Raw genomic sequence first — 7,953 nt, 5'->3', positions numbered from 1 at the left:
AGGAAATCCACACACAGATGGGCCATCCACATTTTTACTTTTGGTTTGTGTTTTGGGGTGTTTGAGTTTTTTTTCATTTTGCTCCCTGTCCAGGAAAATCTTGAAGTAAATAGGTAATAAGCTGACAAATTCATGAAGACCAACATTTATTCCCTGTTGTGCCATGAATATCTGGGCTTCAAAGAAAAACACAGATGGGTCACAACACAGCAGCAATCAGAGCTTGCCACAGAGAAAGGCAGAGAAATCAAGAGCCCAGAGTGTTGTTGACTATTTAAGGTCTTTGAAGACTTCATGAAACTTATTTCTTTGTGTCATGGTGACCAAATAGAATGGAGAAAGCTCTTATGTACATTCAATGATGAGGGGAAAAAAATAAACAGCTATAGGGACTGGGAACACTATATGTGACTTCCTTCCAGCTTTCCCTGCCTGCTGCTCTCAGAGCCACCTTAACCCCCCCAGGCCCACAGATGATTTTTAGCAAATAATCTACCTGTAAAAAATGTGTTTATTTCCATCTCATTCCTGAATTTTTGTGCACATCCCAAATAATCCTTCTTGGTGCATTCCAAAACCAAACCTCTTGGAACTACCTGGGGTTTGGAGACTGATATCCTGACCATAGCTTGTCCTGCAAGAAGAGAGATCCATGCCACCAATCTCATCACACGAGCACCTCTGAAAATCCAAGCTTAACATGCTGCTGGACTCCAGCAAAAATGCAGTCTTGTAACAAAATAAACACAAAAAAACCTCTCAACAGCACAAAGACCTAATTCAGGGAGTAGATTTCATTATGGGAATAGCACATGTCTGTCTCACAGACCTTAAAGTATCCCACATGCTTCGCTTATTTCAGAACCTGACTCCATAAAACAAAACACTGCAGGATAATCATATTTATTTGTTTGGTTTTCCACTTTGTTCAGTTATCCTAGCTTAAATCTAAGCCAAATGTTACACTCCAAAAACCCCATGGATATACATGTTTTTTGATTTACCAACAGAAGTAACAAAATAGGTTCGGAAAGCCAAGAGCAGAGGTCCTCATTTGTAACCATTTATCCTCATGTAGTTAAAGGTCACCCACAAATTACAGACTGTGGGTTCTAGCACCGTTTTTTGTATATAAATATACATGTATATTTACAGCTGCTGCATACTTATTTTCCACGGTGTGGTGCCCAATGTTTCTGCTGCAGCCTGGAAGGAGCTGCCTCACAGGCAGGCAGTGCCTGGTGCTATATTTAACACACAAGAACTGTTTTCATTGCTTACAAGTGGGAGGAGGAGAGGTAACTTGGTTAAATCAGTTGTGCCCGAGACAAGAAAAGGTAACTGTTGTGGTTTGTGAGCTGAATGGCTGCTCGTGTCCCACATGAAATAGAGAAACAAACCTAGGAAACCATCCCATTAAGAAATGACTCACTCAAACAGAAAAAAAAAATGTTTGCAAGTACCCCTATATTTCCTTAAATAAAGAAGAATTTGGAATAACAAGCTGAAGTTTTAAACAACAGAATGTCTAAATAGCAATAAGATTTGTGAAGAATTATAGAAATGGTGGAATAGTGTATTCTCATTTATGATTCTTTAAGCATGAACCTTTCAACATTTCTCTGCAGCTCCTGCCACTTGAAAAACTGAAAACCTGCATTCTCAGGGAAATACATGACTCAGGAAATCAACACTTTAAGAAAAACTGCAAACACTGTGGGACCAGCACTAGAACTGTGAAAGTGGGCAGCAAGCCTGTGTAAATTGATTACCCAGCAAGTTTATAGGGCCTGTGAAATTATTAAGGAGTAATTTGTAGTCACCTCCAAAAAAGAGATCTCAGGTTAAGCAGATGGTGTGTTAACATGCAGGGAACACTTAAGCCAGTTAGATGGAGCTTCTACATTATTTACAACTTACCATTTAAATTAGACTTCAAAGATGACCACACTTCTACAGGTCTCTTCCAACCTGGGACATTCTGGGAGTTTAAGATTTTGGCATGTATCTCTCTTCAGGTGGGATGAGGAGGAAGGTTCTTCAAAATGCAGGAAAGTGGCAATCCTAGTTGAAAAGTCAGAGGTGAGAAAAATGAGGGGTTTATGCTTGGGCTTTATTTAAAGTCCTTCCTGCAAAATGTGTTTTGAAGTTTTGGGATTTTCTAAGTGGTTCTTCGAGGAAATTATACAGACCCTTCAGTTCTGTGCTGCTGGGTGAGGTGCAGCACAGTGTTGTCACTACTGTGAGGGATTTCACACATTCTGCACTATTAGACTTGGTGCAGTATGAACAGACTGATGATCTCTCCCTTTGAATTCCTACAGTTCCTTCCCTTAGTTTATAGTTTTATTTCTGATCAGACTTCCCATGAAAAGTCACCACAAAGTTCCTAAGTCCCCAAAGATAACTTAGGTTTTCTTGCAGACTCAACAGCCCCACATACTCCACCTGGGAATAATTCCGGGAAAAATTACCTAACCTTGACTTTCATACAAAATATGTTTATCTCATAAAAAACCATCCTTTATATTCCAGTTTTAAATGGATATTTCTCACTTTCCTTTTCTCCTTTTCCTCACCTTCCATCCCTGTGCAAGCACAACAGACCCAGGAAAGAGAATCAGAGAATGGTTGGGGTTGGAAGAGACCTTAAAAATCATTGAGTTCCACCTCCCTGCATGGACAAGCACAACTTGCACTAGACCTGGTTGCTCAGAGCCCCCAGGAGAGTCCCCATGAACAGAAGTGGGACAGTCCCCATGAACAGAAATAGGACAATCCCCATGAACAGAAATAGGACAATCCCCACAGATTCATGCTACTGCCTGTGCCCCATGCTCTTCCTCTGAGTGCTGTGCCAAGAGGGCACAGAGGAAAATACATGACACTGCACCCCAAAAGTGGAAAGCCCAAGTGGTACACACAGGGAAAAGGGAGAAGAAACCAAGCCCTGCTTCTCCCAGCTTTCTGATCCCTTAGAGAATCACACAAGTACAAAACCATGAAAACAATAACCCCAGCTGCAAAGGCAATGAAGCAATTTGTTAGGGAGATGACATTTTTAATGAGAAACACTTGCTGGAGGAGAACAAAAGACTCTGTTTGGTCAGAGAGATGCTCTTGATACTCTTCTGAAGTGCATGAAAAAGTAATTTCATTTAAGCGTCATACACAGAGCAGCTGAATTTCCTGGGGCTCCAGATGTTGTCCTGTGCAGATGCTGAACAAATGGAACTCTGTCTTGATGAAATGAAAAGAAAAAAGCAAGCCTTCCTAAACCAAAACCCATGCACCAGAGTATTTCATGTCTTAGAAGAAGAAAAAGAGAAGACAAAGAGAGAGAAAGCCATGCAAAGTGGGTGAAAAGGAAGTTCTTGAACGCAGCAGCATTGCCCATAGGATGGACTGTTCTTAATCACCCCATGGGTAATTGAAGGAGAGACAATCTGGATTTGCAAAATACCAAGATCTGGCTCTGTCGCCTCTTTTTCTTGGCTTTGCTCCGTTTCTCTCTGACAGTTATCTGGCTGTGACTACCCTGAGTTTGTTCCTTAAGAAGGGACAGATTCTGCAAGCTTTCATTAGGCCAGAAGTTACTGGAACATTCCGGGGTGAGTGACAGACTCAGAATCAACAACTGCAAAACTACAATCAATGTTTCCCTGTATTGACAAAGGGGAAAAGCTCCTTGCTGAAATGACACGAGTTTCTTTCCTGAATTTTGGGGAGGGCAAGGGGTTTGGTGCCTCAGTAGTAAAAGCTTTTGAAATAAGAGATCAGACCAATATCAGCTCTCACGTTAATGAAGACTAATGAAGAATAATGACCTTGATATTCACACACTTCATTCCTGAACTTTGGGGTGGGTGACAGAAGTAGATGGAGATGATTCCTAGGCTTTGTAAGCCATACAGGGCCTGTAGAGATCCTGATGCAAATCAGAATGGCCTCAGGCCTGCTGGCTTATGCTCTCATTTTTTTTCTTCTGCCTTTTTAGGCTCTGAAAAAAAAATGGACACTATTCACTCTTTCTTCTAAGGCACAAGACTCCTTCTGACACAACATTATCCTTCTGCTAAGTGGTAGCAGATGACAGAGTCCAAAGCACTGCACAAACACGAGAGCATTCCTGCCTCTCACACAGGGCCCCTTCCCAAGAAGGCAATGCTGTCTCAGACAACTCTGCCTTTGAAAAGAAAAAAAAAACCCAAAACAGTAATAAAATCCAGGTTTGTGATGCTGGTCCATCAGCAGGTGGTACTGTGTAGTCAGTTTACAGTGAGCGAAGTGAGAAGGATAATATTGTTTTAAATTGGGATTTGGAAAGGTTAGCATCACATCTGACACCTCCCTGAAGGGCAAAACTGAAGAGTGACACACCAGAGTACACACCAGAGGAGGGGCAAGCACACAGTGGGTGTGGTAAGTAGATCTGAATAAGAATAGAGCTAAAAACCTGAAAAAGAAAGCAATGTAGTGCACGCAAGTTATGAGAAACCAGGGACTGACCTTTTGCTTCTCTGTTGAGAGGCAGAGACAGGCAGAGAGCAGCTGCTCTCCTACTCACAGGGAAAAAGCTGCTTCCAGTAAGCCTCACCAGTCAGAAATTCAGGCAGAATTCAGGCAAGGAGCAGATAAGAGGGTTGAAAAAGAGCATTCCTTGTTATTTTTTTTTTAAAGCAATGCATCATAGGTCAAATGAGCTAGTTTTGTCCAAGCTCAGTAAAACCTAAATCTTAGATGACCTAATGTAAACATCAGCAAACCAGCCACGGTGCTGGTGGCTCACAGAGGAGCATTGTGCTTTGGGAGAAACCTGCTTGAAGCAATGCAATAAAATGAATTGACCTTAGGATGGAAAAATCAATTTTTACAGAATTATTGGGTGTGATCTAATGACTGCACTGAATAACCCAAATTCCAACAATGGGTAATGCTTTTAAGCACGTTACCAGGTTTTGTTTTGTGTGTATGTTGCCAAAGTAATCCCTTTGCACACACAGAAAGTAGTCAGTGAAACTTCACTTCTGCTGAGCACTCATGAGAGCCTTCCACAAGCAAGCAATCTGTTATTTTATATTCTAAAGAGGTTTGCCTTAAGGCCTGCCCCCACCAGCAGTCAGCAGCGTGCTGACAGTCTCCAAGGTCTGATTGCTAATGAGGAGAAAATAATCACTGGGGAAGAGGGAAACTGGAGATAAATAAGATATTTTGCCCTCATTTTTTCTCCAAGCACACCCTCCATGCTGGAGCCATGTGGGACACAGGTTTGATCCCACTGAGTTTTTGCTGCAAGGATTTTGGGGCAGGGAGCGTTTTGGAATTTCCAGAGCAGCAGCAAATGCTGCCACACGAGCCAGCACAAAGGAGACAAACAGGGAGTGGTGCTCAGGGGCTGGGGACCTCAGGGCACTGAGAATCACAGTATTTTTAAGGGTGTGTTTTTATGGGTGACCCTCTTATTAATGATAACACCATTCCAGAGCAGGCGCCCTTAAATCCTGCTCATGGGAGCAGAAAATGCGGAATGCCACTGCCACCCCATGTTGCCTCTCTCCTGTGTTGTTTGCCCCAGAAATCCAAGGATCATCTGCATGGCAGATGCTGGGTCTTCATCTGACAGAGAAGCCAAGGGAAATGGGCTGTGTACCTCTCCTTAGAACCATGGAATTATCTCTCCTTGAGCATCTCCAAGCAATGGACAGCCAGGCAAATCTTTGGTAGTGCAGCAGCATCCGGGGTATCATTAAAAACAGCCTGGATTCAAAATCCAAACTGTCTGTATCCATCTTTTTAGGGACTTCTTGGCTTTCTCCGTATTTCTTTTGGTATTTTAGAATAATTTTTAAAATTCCCCTAGGCATAAATAGAAAATAATTTCTTAAAATCATCGGGAATACCCAGCTTCCTCACAGATTGCTAAGTGAACACACTTATCCCCTCAAAAACACCAGGGAATGATGATTTCCTCATTCAGGAATCAAATGTTCATTTTCATGGATCATTAGAGATGGATAGCTCTAAAGGTAGTCTAAACCTTTAAACTCCCCTGTCTTTTAGCAAGGGGAGAAAACCAGGAGAAAGACAAAGAGAAAGGAAATAATGAACATTTGCAAAGCTACTAATGAGCTATTGTGGGTCATTACTTCTATTTCCAACAGGAATTTAAATTACAAACTGTTTTGAGAATCACTTGCACTAGGCATTTACTTCATAATGAATGTGACTGCAATTTTAAAAAGCTGGTGTGCAGGATGGTAGAGAGGCCATAAAAAACCCAAGTTACATATTGAATTCAGTGTACACATAATGACCACATTATTTCTAGGGAATTAACTTTTTTTTCCCCCCTAACTTTCCAGACTCTGAATCATTTTCTAATAGGATCTCAACAGGCAATAGTATTAAAAATGTGTTAGATGTTAGCATCTGGGCCAGAAAAAGCATGACAATCTAATAGAGAGAGTCTAACTAGGGCATTCATCCAAGCCTGCCATCCATCTTTCCATTCTCTGTGGTGTCTCTCCCACTTCAGGGTACACAGATTGAGCAAACCCTTGGAATAATGGCATTTAAATGAGCTCAGACCTACCTGATGAGGCTTCCTTGCCAGGCAGGTTGCAGGTCCCAGAGAACTGATCCCCAAACTGCAGTTGTCTCCCTGTCAGCAATGCCAGTTTGAACGCAGGAGTAGTTTCAGTCCATGGAAGCAGATTAAAACCAGCAATCTCACTCCTTTAAAGGGAAAATAGAGCCCCAAGGAGAACCCCAGCTGTCGTGATCTTGAGACTTGATTTTCACTCTACAGTGGAACCAAAATGAAACATTTCAACAATTCTCATGGAAACTTTCAGGGGAGAGAGGCAAGCCAGAGTAATGAACTTGCTGGGTGGGTAAGATCAGCAAACTGGAACAGCCACGTTGGGATAAATTTGAAAAAAGGTTTGCCACCTTCCTGTACTCAAGACAGAAGATTCAGTTTCAAGATCCTTGTTTATATTAAACAAATCTAATAATGACTATAAAGCACTCTGATCTGCAAAACTCATTCTTTTCCACTTTCTGATAAAATGGCTTCTTTGATAGAAATATATTTTTTTTGTGGTCATAATCCTTAAGACTTCAGGGAAAAACACCCAAAATCTTATTTTGACTAGCATGAAATTCCCTATCAAGATTTAAGATGTCCATTTACCCTCTTCCTATTTATCACAGTAGAACAAATGAGGTAAGGTTGGGGAAAGAACAGTAAATAGCTAAATGAAAAATATCTGCATCTTTCCAGTATGTGCACTTTTTCTGAGATACCCAGGGAGGCTAAAAATTAATCAATTAGCTGCACAATGTACAGCTGCACATCATATTTGGATGCTAGCGAGCTTGATTAAAGTCTTACTTCAGTAGGGCAGACTGCTAAGAAACCAAAGCTGTCTTTGAAGGCTTAAAATTGCCAAAGGCAATATGAAGAGAAAGAAGAAAAAGCATTTTAAACAAATTAGCCCATTCACGTGTTTTAGCTTAGGAATCTTTGCAGAGAATAAAAGAAAGCAAATCACTCGAATATACTTCCAATGGGTTCTGTATGCAATGATTATGTTCCCTCCCTTTGGAACAGATTTGCATAAAGGAGCTGAACTCAAGTTTTGTTCAAAATTTATAACTAAAGCCTTAGTGTTTAGAGATATTTGTTTTCCTCCTCATACACACAGAATGTGGTCAGAACAGTGGACAGGATCTCTCTGAACACTGTGTCCAGTCCCTTATACTGCAGGTACTTATCATTTTATAGAATCATTCAGAAACAGTCTTCGTTTTGAAAAGCAATCTTAAAAGATCAATATAACATCAAGATGCTGCCTCTTTTTCTAACATGGACATTCCACTTTATGCCAGTCCACCTGCCTGTATTAAAAAGCAAACCTCTTGCAATCATTAATCTATAGGGAGACACAG

General features: G+C 41.2%; 1 long non-coding RNA gene across 1 annotated transcript in view; it reads right to left on the bottom strand.

Annotated features, from left to right (window-relative positions):
- Positions 1 to 564: 564 nt before the first annotated feature.
- LOC134425025 (uncharacterized) overlaps positions 565 to 7,953 on the bottom strand; it is an 89,247-nt gene continuing 81,858 nt past the window's right edge. Inside the window, exons 2-4 of the long non-coding RNA XR_010029568.1 lie at positions 6,593 to 6,735; positions 1,921 to 2,064; positions 565 to 634 (exon numbers count right to left, since the gene is read on the bottom strand). This is a non-coding gene — a long non-coding RNA (uncharacterized LOC134425025). The remainder of the gene's footprint in view (positions 635 to 1,920; positions 2,065 to 6,592; positions 6,736 to 7,953) is intronic.

The sequence above is a fragment of the Melospiza melodia genome, chromosome 15, assembly GCF_035770615.1.
Source record: "Melospiza melodia melodia isolate bMelMel2 chromosome 15, bMelMel2.pri, whole genome shotgun sequence".
In the NCBI taxonomy this organism is placed as follows: domain Eukaryota; kingdom Metazoa; phylum Chordata; class Aves; order Passeriformes; family Passerellidae; genus Melospiza; species Melospiza melodia.
This window is presented reverse-complemented; position numbering and strand designations above follow the sequence as displayed.